Below are 14433 nucleotides of genomic sequence, written 5' to 3'. Positions count from 1 at the left end.
GCGGCCGGGCGCGGTGGCTCAAGCCTGTAATCCCAGCACTTTGGGAGGCCGAGACGGGCGGATCACGAGGTCAGGAGATCGAGACCATCCTGGCTAACACGGTGAAACCCCGTCTCTATTAAGAAATACAAAAAACTAGCCGGGCGAGGTGGCGGGCGCCTGTACTCCCAGCTACTCGGGAGGCTGAGGCCGGAGAATGGCGTGAACCCGGGAGGCGGAGCTTGCAGTGAGCTGAGATCCGGCCACTGCACTCCAGCCTGGGCAGCAGAGCGAGACTCCGTCTCAAAAAAAAAAAAAAAAAAAAAAAAAAGCATATTTGGAATCAGTCCCCTCCCGCGGGGGCCTCTCTCAGGAGGTCAGCCCACAGCACAGTGGCAGGCACGTGGTAGCCCCTCCATAAACGGCTGCGTGAGTGCAGTTCAAGTAGGAGGCCGGCATTCTTTCAATACACTCTGCCGCATTGGAAGAAGCCTGTGCAGGACTAGACAGTTGTCCTTCTGGGGCAGGCTCTTGCCTCCAGGCCAGTTGCATGAGTGCAGCTGTCTTGAGAGACTGGCAGGCAAGCCACACCCCATGGGATTGTGAGGTGCTCTCACAGTGAAGACCAAGTGCAGGTAGCACTGGCTTTGTGGTTCAGAGAAAAGTAGACACTCATTTCCTTGGGGAAAAAAGTATTTATCAAAGCACGTCTTTCCCTCTTGGCAAAGAACAGAAACATGTCATTTTCTCCAGCAGTCTGAGCTGAGATGTGGGGGCAAATAACCATTAAACAGAGACACCTGAGGGGCACGGATGGTCCGTGTAGCAAAGGTTGGCTGAAGAATTACAGGTAATAGCGAGCCATTGTGGGTTCTTGAGTGGAGGAGGGGCATGACAAAGCGGGGCTGCAGAGCAGAGGGAGGAGGACGGTAGAGCGGAATGTCACAAGGTTCTGGGGCCCTGACTCCCTAAGTGCAGGAAACTGCTGAGTCTTGAGGTCACTTGGGCCTCCTGCCTTTCTGATAGCTCCCACCTGCCACCCCCAGAGGCCACCCAGTCCAAGTGTCTCATCAACTGCTAGCATATGCTGAGCAAAAGAAAGTGTGTGGCTGTCCCATTTTTTATGCACCAAGCCCTGAGGCCAGAGGCACCACCCCTCCACTTGGAAGATTCTGAGGGTGGTGGCAGTTGTCATCCTTCTAGGGAAGGTGTGGCCTTCTAGAGCCTAATAATAGTGACAGCCGTAACTGCCGCTTATGGAGGATACACGTGAGACTCATCTGCCTGGGCCTCACCCTGACACGGAGGCTCCCTGACCTCACCTTTGGCTACTCGCTCCTCCCGTCTGTCCCACTGGTGGACCTGATGCTGTCCTTCGCATGCTCTTACCTCACACCTGCTGTTCCAGCTCCCTGGGATGCTCTTCCTCTTGGTGTGCTCATGGCTCCATCCCTGAATTCATTCAGGTCCCTCCTGAAATGTCACCTTCTCTCTAACACAGCGCCCACCCATCCATCCTCCCTCTTGATTTTTCTTTTCACCGACCACACCTGACACATGTAGTTGTTCCTTTGCCTATTGTCTGTCTCCAGCCACCCCACGCTTGCTATGAGCTGCCCTGGAGCAGGCACTTTGATTGGTCACCACCACCTCTGCAGTGCTGACAGCAGGCTTGGACCATCCCAGGCACTGGATTAATGCACCTGTGGAGTGAGCACCTGTGAGGGCAGGGCCAGAGGACCGTTTGCCAACCCTAGATCAGGACCATGGCAGACACTGACCCTCTGAAACTGAGAGGCTGGATGGAGGTGGTGACCTCCAGAGGGCCCCCGCAGTGCCGGGACCCCTTGCTCAGTCGGGGAAGGAAAAAAGGCACGCGCCTGTACAGCTCCCTGGATCTCCTTCCTTCCTCCAGGACCCAGGTCCCAGCCCCTCGCAGGGTAAGAAATGACTCATCCTGCGCTCACTCCAGGCTCCTCCCTCTCCTGGCTCCTCCTCCACCCCTGAGGCCACCCATCCTGACTGCTGGCATCCACCCACCCTGCACTGCCTCCTCCCTGGCCTGTTCCCCTACTTGCAGGCACCCTTGTTCCGCATGCGTGCGCTAGCTTAAGGTTTGTCTTTCCATCTCCAGCCACACTGTCCCTCAGCAATATCATGTGAGCTCACATGTGAGCCACATATGTGGCTTTACATGTTTTAGTAGCCACGTTTTTAAAATATGCTCCTGCAAGCTCAAACAGGTAAGTAGCCACCACAGTTTTTTTTTTTTTTTTTTTTTTTTTTTTTTTTTTTGAGATGGAGTCTTGCTCTATCTCCCAGGCTGGAATGCAGTGGCACGATCTCTGCTCACTGCAAGCTCCGCCTCCCGGGTTCACGCCATTCTCCTACTTCGGCCTCCCCAGTAGCTGGGACTACAGCGCCCACCACCTCGCCCAGCTAATTTTTTGTATTTTTAGTAGAGACAGGGTGTCACGTGTTAGCCAGGATGGTCTTGGTCTCCTGACCTCGTGATCCGCCCTCCTCAGCCTTCCAAAGTGCTGGGATTACAGGCGTGAGCCATCGTGTCCAGCCGCCACCACATTTTTTTAAAAGAAGCATGGAAAATGATCTTTTATATACTTTTTCTTTAACCCCATATATCCAAAAGATATATAGTTTCAACGTGTGTTGCATATCCCTAATTTAAAAATCTGAGTTTTGGGCCGGGCGTGGTGGCTCAAGCCTGTAATCCCAGCACTTTGGGAGGCCGAGACGGGTGGATCACGAGGTCAGGAGATCAAGACCATCCTGGCTAACACGGTGAAACCCCGTCTCTACTAAAAAAATACAAAAGAACTAGCCAGGAGCGGTGGCGGGCGCCTGTAGTCCCAGCTACTCGGGAGGCTGAGGCAGGTGAATAGCGTGAACCCGGGAGGCGGAGCTTGCAGTGAGCTGAGATCTGGCCACTGCACTCCAGCCTGGGCCACAGAGCAAGACTCCGTCTCAAAAAAAAAGAAAAAAAAAAATCTGAGCTTTGAAATTCTCCCAACTCCAAAAGTGTTTGAGTGCTGACATGACTCCACGAGAGGAGGGTTCCGCCCCGACCTCCTGTGCCGGGTCGCAGTCAACACCCAGCCAAAACTTCTGTTTCATGCACAAAATTATTTAAAATCTTATATGAAGTTAGCTTCAGGCTATGTATATATGGTGTATACAAAACATATATGAATTTCACATTTAGACTTGGGTCCCATCCCCAAGATATCTCACTTATGTATATGCAAAAAGTATTCCAAAAAACAGAAAAAAATGCGAAATCCAAAACACTTCTGGTCTGAAGCATTTCAGATAAGGGGTACTCAACCTGGTTAAAGTATGGAATTTTCTGCATTCTTTTCTTCTTACTAAGTTTTAGAAACTCAGTATGTATTTCACACTCACAGCACATCTCAATGTAGATTTAATCACATTTCACACGCTCAGCAGCCACAGCCAGTGGCTTCCTTACTAGACAGCACATGCCTGAAGGGCAGGGACTCAGTCTCCCCTGTTGCTCTGGGTTCCTGGGCCCAGACAGGAGCATACAGGAGCCAAAGTGGGTGCTCAGAACATGGTTATGATGGAAAAAAGTAGAATGTTGGCCAGGCATGGTGGCTCACGCCTGTAATCCCAACACTTTGGGAGGCCAAGGCAGGCGGATCACCTGAGGTCAGGAGTTTGAGACCAGCCTGACCAACATGAGGAAACCCTATCTCTATTTTTAAAAATACAAAAATTAGCCAGGCAAGGTGGTGCATGCCTGTAATCCCAGCTGCTCAGGAGGCTGAGACAGGAGAATCTTTTGACCCCAGGAGGCAGAGGTTGCAGTGAGCCAAGATCGTGCCACTGCACTCCAGACTGGGTGACAGAGCAAGACTCTTTCTAAAAGAAAAAGGAAAAAGAAAGAAAAGTAGAATGTTAGCGCATGACTCAGTCACTGGGTACCCCTGGAGCAGGGATGCACAGTCCAGGTGTGTGAGGGGGTGAGTATGTGTCCCTGTGCATTTGTGAGCTTGTGAGTGCCGTTGTAGTGTGCATGGATGAGAGAGTTCAGAGCTCTGAAATTAGACAAGCTGTATCAATCCATCTCTGCCCTTTCTTTTGGAACTTGGCTGTTTTTTCTGTGAAAATGGGGATGGGGACACCTTCTAATCACGGAGTGCGGTTGGGAAGATTCAATGAGATGGTACACACAAAAGCAGAGGGTGCCAACTGCATAGACGCTTCCTTTCCTCCCTTCCTCCTGCCTTCCAGCTCATGCACTTGGTCATTGTGCTGTGAGTAGAGTGCCCCATACATACCAGGCCCCATGGGCACTTGCTCACTGCTGTATTTCCAGCTCTTAGCACGGTGCCTGACACATAACAGGCGCTCGGCATAAATATTTAGTGAGGGAATGAATGAATGAAGGAATGAATGAATGAATGGGTATCAAGGAGATTGTAGCTGCTGCAGTCGTCAGTACACCCAGAAACCAGAGGAAGGCTCCCTGCTGCGGGAGAGCCTGGCAGGGTGAGAGGGATGGATGTGGCTGTGCTGTCCTGGGACCCAGGCTGTGAGCTCCATCCACCTGTGTCCCCACATCTGAGCAGGAGCGGTTTGCGTTGGGTACAGCTGTGGGGACTGCTCAGCCTCCCTGCTAGAGGCAGAGGTGGGTTCTTCTGAGAAGATCCTGATTCCTTCCTTATCGTAACGTTTACACCACAGAACAAGGCCTCGGGGTTCAGCATGTTTGGCATTGGAAATGGGAAAAAGGCATCACCCTGATTTATTTCTAAAATGCGCCTGGAAAAAATGTTCAGGGAAGAATTTATTTTTGCAAGTGGGCTTCTGCCAGACACAGATTGTATCTTTTGGGAAAATGTTGTCCAGGCTAATGAGGGAGGAGAGGCACGAAGTAGGATCGTGTGTTTTACTTCGAGGCCATTGCTAAGCAGGAATCTGGGGCTCTGAGGGTACCTGGGGGTCCAGGAGGGACTCAGGACCCAGCCCATGGAGGCTGACTGGGGCTGCAAAGGGCATGACCTGAGTACTTTTCTCCTGTGGAGGAGCCCCCTCTCTTACTTCGAGTAACATCTCTTCTGTAAAGTCAGGTGGAAAGTGGATTACAGGATGTTGAGTCCCATCTCCAATGTGCCAGGAAACCCTCTATTTAGGGAGCGCATGGCTCTCCATCATCTGAGACGGAACCACTTGAGGAGCCTGAATCTGGCTCTAGTGCCTCATCCTTGCCATATGAACAGTGGCCCAGGTTCTGCTAAGCAAGGATGAGCTCCTTGGGCAGAGGTCTCTCCTTCGAGGTGAGGAGCAAGCTGACCGCAGAATCCTCAGGGGCCTTAATCCCCCAAGGGCTCTACTGGCACTGAAGGTGGCCATGGCAACGCATCCACCTCACAGTAGCTCGTGATTGAAAAATGCATCAGAGAGGTCTGGGGAAAGCATCCCAGCGAAGGAGCCCGCCTCACTCCCCTTTGCCCTGTCCTCCCTGGGCCTCTTCTGGGTGCTGGGGGAAGGGTGGGTACAATGCAGCCAGGGTACACAGGGAAGGCGCTGTGTCCAGGTTTTTGCCCACATTAAGGGTACACCATGAATGTGCCTTTGGCTAGTAGCTTCTTGCTTGTTCACCAGGATCTGGACCCCCCAACCCTGGGACCCCCAGTCTTCACAGTGGCTCTAGCCACTTAGTGTCTACTCTCCAGTGTCCTGGTGTAGCCCCAGTCACCGTCCCCATCCCCCATCCCTCCCGCCCTCCTAACAGCTGTGCGTCCTCTGCATTTCCGTCCGTGGTCCTGCTTTCCACCCATCCTGCACTCCATGAAGGCAGCAAGGGGGGTCTGCAAGCTATTTTCGAGATATCAAAAAGCCCAGAGGAAACCATACGTTTACCTCAATGACATTCCCAGACTAAATAAAACATTAAGTTTATTTGCTTTGGGCTGGAGTCATATCAACCCAGTGTGGCAACTGTGGTTATCTTGACTGATCAGAAGCACTAATTGGCAGTTGGATGTCTTTGATAAATAAAACTCAAAGAAATAAATTATTATTCAATAAATGTAGTTTGTTAGGTAGTTAAAAGCCTTTAAAACATGGAATCCCTTGAGGAAAGAACTAAAAAGGGTCTTTTTGTGGTGAGGGGGTGGGAACGTCTGATCTGCACCAATGTGATATTTTTATTAAAAAAAAAAAAAAAAAGCACACACATTTTCCACAGCCCTCTGATGCCAGATTTCTCACTGGTGAGTTTGACTTCATAGCATTCCTACAAATAATACGTTGTTCATGCCTGCTTTTCCCAGAATGTGATTCACCAAATCCTGCTAATAAGTGTTTGTTGGGAATTCATACAAAAGGATCCATGATCAAAAATGTTTGGGCAAAACTATGAAGCAAAAGCAAACCATTTATTATGGGATTCTTCAGGGTTAATCGAGAATCTGAATCATACATCCACAAGAAGGAGATAGAGGATGCGGCATTCCCAGCTGCTAGCCTCAGGATCCATTTTACAAAGCACTGTTTCAAGTAACAAGTGTTCCACCAAGCACACTTTGGAACACACAATGTTCCTGATATGATGACATAGGTGACTCAAGACCCCACTGACAGCCATAGGGACAGACAAAAATAAAGAGGAGGAAGTGGGATGGAGAGGCAGTGGAGGGGCAGAGGCGAAGGCAGGCCCCAGGACAGGGTGGACATTCCTAGCATCCCTGCAACCAGAGCTCCCAGGACTGGACACTTGCTCCCCTGCAGAATGGAGCTGCCAACAGGGGTGAAACGGGTGTGGCTGACAGGCCATGCTATCCCAGAGACCTGTACTCAAAAGAAATAGCTCAAGTGACCCCAGAAGATTTTGCTTCATTTCATCTCCAGTCCTTATCATGTAATTGCTTGGGAAAACCGCAGGAAGTGGGAGTGCACCTTGCAAGCGACCAATTCCTCCCTTCTTCAGGCCCACTGAATGACTCTTTCCTCCGGGGTCACACAGTACCTGCATTGGGCCAGGCTGGCAGAAGAGCAGAGCACACAAAGCCACCTCTTGGCTTGCCCACAGCACACACGACATGATTCTCCATGTACAGTTACGGTTGTGGCTATGTGACACGTCCAGATGTAACATGAAAAATTAAGGGACACCTCCAGATGTTCCCTCCACATACACACAATTCCAAAGAGGCAAGAACCTGAAATGGTGCAGAGAAGGCCAATATGGAAGGGGAGGGTGTCGGTGTGCTCCTCAGGAGGCCTTCTCCGAGCAGATGCACAGACATGGGACCGGGTCTGCTTTCTGGACCTCCTTTGCAGGGAAACAATGCAGCGCCTTCCCAGGAGAAAGGAGACAGTGCCTGGTGGGCAGCTGTACAGGAAAGGAACAAGGGAAAAAGGAAAAGGACAAACATTCAACTTCCGTGACACAACCGGCCCTTTCACCCATACTCTTCTTTGTTTTTTTTTGAGATGGAGTCTTGCTGTGTCAACGAGGCTGAAGTGCAGTGGTGTGATCTCAGCTCACTGCAACCTCCACCTCCTGTATTCAAGTGATTCTTCTGACCCAGCCTCCCGGGTAGCTGGGTTTACAGGCACCCTCTAACACACTTGGCTAATTTTTGTATTTTTAGTAGAGACAGGGTTTCACTACGTTAGCCAGGCTGGTCTCGAACTCCTGACCTCAGGTGATCCATCTGCCTCAGTCTCCCAAAGTGCTGGGATTACAGGCGTGAGCCACTGCACCCGGCCCCCATATTCTTTTATTTCAAACTCATAGATGCCCAGGAAAGTAGCTTCATTACCCACATTTTACAGATGAGAAACCAAGGCTCAGCAAGATCCATGGATAATTAGTAAGGGTCTGTCTGGCTCCAAGCCCCACAGCTGCCCCCTATGCTATTCTGGCTCTAGGAAATCGGGAGACCTGATTTGCTTTAAGGAAGGTAGATTCCTGGCCAAGAATTCTGTGAGAAGACCCAGGAGACACAGCTGAGAAGCTGAGGAGGGCTGTTTCAGGAGGAAGCTGAGAAGTGCCTCTGTGGTCCTGGCTTCCCCGGTGTCTAAGTCAGAGCGAATGAGGCAATGGCAGAACAAACAGGCAGGTGCAGGCTGACGGCCCCCAAGGCTCTGGCTAGAGAAGAGGCAATGCCACTGACTCTTCGGGTTTTGCCATTTGAACTTGCACAGGCTCAGCAATGATGTGTTTTGGAAATAGTTGAAAAGCTTCAGCAGGAAGAATCTAGAAATTATTTCCGCTAGTGTTTCTCTTTCTTTTTTTTTTTTTTAACTTTCTTTTTTTTTTTTTTTTTTTTGAGACGGAGTCTCGCTCTGTCGCCCAGGCTGGAGGCAGTGGCCGATCTCAGCTCACTGCAAGCTCCGCCTCCGGTTCACGCATTCTCCTGCCTCAGCCTCCGAGTAGCTGGGACTACAGGCGCTCGCCACCTCGGGCCTCGGCTAGTTTTTGTATTTTTAGTAGAGATGGGGTTTTACCATGTTAGCTGGTAGGATGTCTCTGATCTCCTGGATCTCCTGATCTGGGCTCCTGCCTCCCAAAGTGCTGGGATTACAGGCTTGAGCCACCACGCCCGGCCATCCGCTAGTGTTTTCTATTTGTGTGGAACTTTTCCCTTTGTAAGGCAAATTCATATCCATACTCTCTTCTTATTCATGTGAACAGCCCTGGAGGTGAGGAGTAGCTAAGTAATTAGTGTTTCCATCTGACAGATAAGCAAACTGTGGTGCAGGAAGCAAGGGAAAGACATCATTTATGCCTGACAACTGGCTGATGGACAGAACTCTTACTTTCCCACCTTTGTAATGCAGGGAAATAAATATCTAGTCTAGAAACAACTCTAAGATGAACCAGTCAGTGACCTGAATAGCTGAGCCCAGTTAACATCTGTGGTGGAACTAGGACTCCAGGATCCCAGCACCAGAGTCTCAGTTTCTTGTCCTCCTGCCATCCCGTTTCTAGACTTAACATAAGAAGTCACCTTCCATAGCTTCCAAAGGCTTTCCACCCCACAGTGGCGTCCTGTCTTTGGAAACGCTTTTTGCCGTACTGAGAGATGATCACCAAGAGTCACACTGACCAGGATTCAGTGACTTCATGCGCAAGCTATCTTCCTCCCAGGCAGTTTCTGGAATTTACCCAGAGGTCTTGTGGAACCACATGCAGATGACTGTTTAGTAAATTGACCCTGGCGTTAACGGTAAATTTAATGCCAGCACTTCTTTCCAGTGACCTTATTTGTTGAGTCAGACTTAATTCGATCACAATCTTTCTGAGATCAAGGATCCAAGTCCCTGGGTGGTGTGTCTCTGAGGCATTCTCAGACTAGGTACTGCAACTCAATCGCCTTAAGTGACGGGAAAAAATTCTGCCAATCATCAGTTTGGCTGCCTTTATTATTATTATTATTTTTACACAGTGAACTCAACCAGGTACTTTGAAAAGCAGACATTAATTTATCATTAGTTTTCTATGAGTATTGTCATCAAACATTGGTAGGATCGAGTAAAACTGAAATTCATCTTAAGGGGAAAACATTCTAAAATCTCTGATAGGGACAAGCAGCCAGTTTAGGGCAGTTGAATTCTGGAGCTCAGTGATTTCCATTTGTTATTGACACAACTTCTATTCTGTGAGAATAGAAAAGGGCTGATTATGAAGTTCCTTATTAGGTCATGTCAGTGACAGAGACAACCAACGTTTTAAGACACTAGAAGAGAGAGTTACAGAGTTATCAAGTCATGAAGATAAGGAAAAAAGAAACAAGATAAGTTAAAATAAATAAGCATGTTGGAGCCCACATCAAGTAAACAACTCTTTTTAATTAAGAAAGAAATTTAAAGCATGAAAGAAAAGGGGCTTAAAGGCAATTTCTGTTAGTATGAGGTATTTTCAGGAAAGAATTAGGGCAACCAAGGATTATTATTTTCTTAAGCTTTTGATTGAAATCTCAGACTTTCATCCCTTCTGCAGTTAGAAAATCAAGAGACCAGGGGCCCAACCTCCGATGAGAGGAAACTAAAAGCTGAAAATAAGCTAAGACTATAGAGATTCCTAGGGGGCGGTCAGTGGGAGGGAGGTGGCTGCTCAACCAATCTTCTGAGTAACTGGGATTTTCCTGCCTGGCTTCCTGTCTTGGCCACACAGAACATCAGATCACGTCTGACTCCACACCTGCCCTTCCAGGCTTCCTGCCAGAGCTGTACCCTCCCAGCGGGCCAGTCTCAAGCCCTCCCTCCTGCAGGCTCCGTGGAGCTCTCCTCCGTGCAGCTGCCAGAGGCTGTTGTCTCATGACCACGTGTGGCTCTGCCTCCTGGTAAGAGCGCAGACTCCTTGGGGCACAGTCCCTTTCTTATTCCTTTTTTTTTGGGGGGGGGGGGGGTAGGGAGTCTTCCTCTGTCGCCAGGCTGGAGTGCAGTGGCTCAATCTTGGCTCACTGTAGCCTCCACCTCCCGGGTTCAAGCGATTCTCCTGCCTCAGCCTCCCAAGTAGCTGGGATTACAGGCACCCACGGATAGTTTTTGTATGTTTAGTAGAGACGGGGTTTCGCCATGTTGGCCAGGCTGGTCTCGAACTCCTGACCTCGTGATTCGCCCACCTCGGCCTCCCAAAGTGCTGGGATTACAGGCGTGAGCCACCGCGCCCGCCCCATTTCTTATTCTTTACAGACATCCCACATACAAGACTGCTGAACTTGGCTTCTGAACAATACAGGTAGTTCAGCTCCTTGCCGTATGAAAAGAATTCACTAAAATCTCAAACATTAAAAAAAAAAAATCTGTTTTCTCATTGGGGGAAAAAAAATCTCTTGGCTGCGTAGGGGTCCTTTATTAAGTTCACACCATGTAATATTACACAACCATTAAAAAGAATGAGTAGGGACCCGGACCGAGGCGGAGGCCAGGGCAGCGCGTCCCGGAGCGGAGTCCGCGCTCACTGCAGCCATGCGGAGACAAGGATGTGGACCCCGCGCCCCCGCGCCACACGCCAGCACTGTCGTCTACCTGACAAAGGCCTTCAACCTCCTCGTGGACCGACCCGTGACCCTCGTGAGAGGTCCCAGAGTGGCAGCACGCAAAGAACAGGTATTACTACTACCACCGGCAGTACCGCCGCGTGCCGGACATCACCGAGCGCAAGGAGGACATCTTGTGCATATATGAAGCCGAATGCAGCGGAGGAGGGACTACAAAGTCGATCAAGAAATCGTCAGTATTATCCAGGAGCGGCTCAAGGCCTGTCAGTAGAGCGAAGGAGAGAACAACAGGCAGAACCGGGCCAAGGAAGTGCAGCAGTTCACCCAGGTGGCCCCGGCCTACCAGCACCGCTAACAGGCCCTGGGGGCCCACTGTTCTACCGGGAAGTGCCAGGCCAAACAGAAGCAGAGGATGCTGGGAGAGAGAGCAGCTGCAAAAGCGGCCGCTGCTGCCGCCTCCTGAGGCAGCTGTAGCTGCCCCTGCTGTGTGGCTCTGCTTGACTGTCGCTGTGTTGCTGAAATAAAACCCTGCAACCTGAAAAACAAAAAAGAAAAAAGAAAGAAAGAAAGAAAAAATTTGTAAGAGGCGGGGCACGGTGGCCCAGGCCTGTAATCCCAGCACTTTCGGAGGCCGAGGCAGGTGGATCTCTTGAGCTTCGGAGTTTAAGACCAGCCTAGGCAACACGTCGAAACCCCATCTCCACAAAAAATACGAAAATTAGCCAGGTTCAGTGGTGCATGCCTGTAGTCCCATCTACTCGAGAGGCTGAGGTGAAAGGATCGATTGAGTCTTGGAGGCCAGGCTGCAGTGAGCTGTGACTGTACCACTGCACTCCAACCTGGGCAAGGGGGTGAGACCCTGTCTCAAAAAAAAAAAAAAAAAAAAAAAAATGAATGAATAAGATTCATATCTACTCATCTGAAGGGATTTTCACAGTGTATTTATTGTTAGATGAGCAAAACAAATAGCAGATAATTGTATATGGTATGATCCAATTTTTGTAAAATAGTGACAAAAAGGAATGACAACCTTTATGTGTGAATATGTTAGAATGAATAAGGAGAAACGTAGTTTTCAACAGCTGGTACCCAGGCTCCAGGCATAGGGAAAGGGACTGAAAGGATGTAAGAAAAAAGCAGTTTTAAAGAAAGCACTTACAAATAAGCACAAAAATGCATGCATTTGTGTAGTTATTGCAGGTTATCATGTAAAAGTAAAATTAAAACATACACAAACCCTTAAAGGTCAACTTCAGAGTTTTAAAGTAATTGTGGTACAAACACACTTTGAAATTTCTCCTGCCCATAAATGAGGACAGAGGGATGTGAGGGGAGGAGGGACCTGAGGAGGGGAAGGACAAGAGCAGGGGAGGGACCTGAAGGGGGAGCGACCTGAGAAGGGGAGGGACACGAGGGCAGGAGGGACCTGAGAGGGGAAGGGACCTGAGGGGGAAGAGACATGAGGGGGCGAGAGACACAGTGGTGGGGGAACACAAGGTGGGGAGGGATAGGAGGTTGGGAGGGACCTGAGGGGGAGGAAGACATGAGGCGGGGAGGGACCTGAGATGCGGAGAGACATGAGGACTGGAGGGACCTGAGAGGGGGAGGGACACAAGGGGGGGAGGGACACAAGGGGGGGGGGATATGAGTGGGGGAGGGACAGGAAGTGGGGAGGGACCTGAGGTGGGTGGTGGGGGGGACCTGAGGGGGGGAGTTCTGACTGAGGAGGAGCACAGAGCCCCCAGGACAGTTAAAGACAGAAAACAGGTTTTCTCCTCTTCCTTCCTCCTCCTCCCTTTTCTCTTCACCTCCTCCTCCCCTCCTTCCTTTCTCCCCCTCTGCACCCTGCCCTCCTCTTCCTGCCTTCTTCCTCTCCCTCCTCCTCCTCCAGGAAACTGCCTGGCTGAGTGGGATTTGTTCTTCGCCCAGGACGTGTCTGTCTCCAGAGAGCTGGTGAGCCTCTAGGGAGAGGGCAGGCCGGGTCTCACTCCTCCTCCTGCCCATCCCAGGATCTGTGAGATAAGTGGCTCCTCCAAGGTCACAAAATTTATTACCCCAAAAAACAGGCCTAAGATCCCACTCCCCCAACCCAAAGGCCCCAAGCCACCGAATCAGGTGGCTGGAAGACATCAACGTGGGCAGATGTTCTGACTGCTCAGAAACCCCTGCGGCAGGAATTGCTCTGCAGGCCTCTCATAAAGGGAAGGCACCTCCAGCCCCGCCTCCCTGGGAGCCCATTGCGAAGTTTTCATTTTCCTGCTGGGAGGGCTCAGGGAGCAGAGTCCTGACACTTTGTGCCTCAGAGACGCTTCCAAACAAGCTGTCTGGTCCTTTGACCACATGGTGGGCTGTCCAAGAACACTGGTTGGCTTCCTCTGCCTCTCTGTACCCTTCCTCTGGACCACAGTGTGTCTCCCCAAGGGCTACTAGGATGGAGGGTGCCTGGTGGCGGGCGGGTACCCTGCCAAGGCCTGCTCCCCCCGCCACCGCAGCCTCTGCCTGTGAGAACTCAAAGGGGTTACAGGAGTCTGCAGGGGTCCCCAGAAGAGTCTCCAACACCCCTTCCCCATGCTTTCAAGCTCAGTGGATGCCCCCTTTCTATTTATTTGCATGAGCTAGAAACTTGGGGCTCAATCCTGACAATTCCTTCTCTTTCATCTCATGGGAATTCATGGCCAAGCCTTGCCCTTTTCATCTCCCAAATGCCCCCGGGCCCAATCCCTCTGCCACCATCCCTGTCCAAGTTGCCCCCATCTCCCGGCTGGACCCCTGCAGGGACCCCAGGTGCACCCCTGATTCTCTTCTGCCTCCCTCCCAGCCAGGTGACTGGGGATGTCTGGAGTCTGGAGGGGAGGCCAGGGGATATGGCTCCTTCCACACAGTTTCTCCCAGGCAGCTGGGGCGGAGACCCAGTGCTCCAGGCCATTCTCCACGAACAGCCAGCATGATTGTTCCGAAATAAAAATTGGATCTGTTACTCCCCTTTTTAAAACCATCAAAGGATTCCCAGATAGCTCCTCTGATCAAGACACACCATCTACCTCTCCCAGCCTCAAGAGACCAACCCAGCCCATTCACCTCTCTTGGCTCCCTTCCATGCCCCCCAGCTCCGTGTTCATCCTTCCAGACCCCAGGCAAGCTCTCAGGAAGCCATTTTCTCTTCCTTCTTTACCCTTCTGTGTTTCTAATCATGCATGGATGAACATGATCATTTGATTCATGTCTTCCTGTATCGGAATTTGTCATCGTCACAGCACATGCTAATAATCATTCCGGAATATTTGTTGAATTGAAGGGCTAGAGACTTGCAATCGCATTCAGGTGAAGGCAGTGACTATGGATACGGGATTGGGAAGATCAGGACCCCCAAACTCAGGATTCCAGGAAGGATTCTTGAAAAGGGGGGCCATCTTCATTGACAGCTGAAAGACTAACAGGACATCTTCAGGCCAGG

The 14433-nt window shown here is 50.6% G+C and overlaps 1 pseudogene; it reads left to right on the top strand.

Moving 5' to 3' along the window:
• The first annotated feature begins 10583 nt into the window (after window positions 1-10583).
• On the top strand, window positions 10584-11603 carry LOC110743624 (annotated as a pseudogene).
• Window positions 11604-14433: the final 2830 nt, after the last annotated feature.

The sequence above is a fragment of the Papio anubis genome, chromosome 7, assembly GCF_008728515.1.
Source record: "Papio anubis isolate 15944 chromosome 7, Panubis1.0, whole genome shotgun sequence".
Taxonomy (NCBI): domain Eukaryota; kingdom Metazoa; phylum Chordata; class Mammalia; order Primates; family Cercopithecidae; genus Papio; species Papio anubis.
Note: the sequence above shows the minus strand (reverse complement) of the source record. Positions and strands in the feature narration are given on the sequence as shown.